This window comes from Tupaia chinensis, unplaced genomic scaffold (assembly GCF_000334495.1).
Source record: "Tupaia chinensis unplaced genomic scaffold, TupChi_1.0 Scaffold148004_1, whole genome shotgun sequence".
In the NCBI taxonomy this organism is placed as follows: Eukaryota; Metazoa; Chordata; class Mammalia; order Scandentia; family Tupaiidae; genus Tupaia; species Tupaia belangeri.
The window spans coordinates 230,897-231,677 of NW_006207854.1; the positions used below are offsets into that span (position 1 = coordinate 230,897).

Sequence of the window (781 nt, forward strand, 5' to 3'; positions counted from 1 at the left end):
TTCCCTACAAGTATCAATGTACAAGGGATATGCTGTTTTCTGCTTACCAAGAATTACAATAAAATCCCTTTCACTTATAAAGTTTGGTTTTTATAGTGCTTAATATTCGCTTGAACGCATACACAGCAAACAGCTTCAGATTAGACATACAAGATAATACTTATCCAGAATTTATTCTAACTTTACTTTCAGTCTCTATGCTAACCTAATAAAGCGTGAGCACAGTAAAATCGGTGCCACCGCCAGTTCTCAATGAACGAAAATTCCTCCAAATGACAAAACCACCGCCAGTTCTCAATGAACGAAAGTTCCTCCAAATGACAAAACCATATTCGCCCAATCACAAGAAGTAATCCCAGTCAATACAAAACAATCACAAAAAGAAAAAAAGAAAGAAAACGCTCTAAACCACATGGTCACATCTTTTCTATTCAAAGCTCCCAACGCAGCCGCCAACCACACAGCTGCCCGCAATCACCGCGTTAGCGCCTTCTCTTAATCTGCATCCGGAGACTCAAGGAAAACAAAAAAACAGGCCTCCAAAGTTTCACCAAGTGGGGGGAAAGTCATTTTAAGTTTAGAAAATGGATTACCGAAGAGGCAGCTAACCTGGTCCAGGCGACCCTTCCAGCTTTCGAACTCAGCCTTCCCTAAAACCGCGGGAGGCAGGAGCGCGGGGGGAGATGTCAAGCCCAGGCGGACCCGCACGCCGCCCGAGATGCCGGGGGCCGAGGTGGCCGAGACAAAGACCAGCCCGCCAAGCGCCCAGGCGGCGAGGGCG

General features: G+C 46.6%; 1 protein-coding gene across 1 annotated transcript in view; it reads right to left on the reverse strand.

Annotated features, from left to right (window-relative positions):
* Positions 1–781, reverse strand: part of GJC1 (gap junction protein gamma 1) — a 43,648-nt gene that overhangs the window by 41,955 nt on the left and 912 nt on the right. The window lies entirely within an intron of this gene.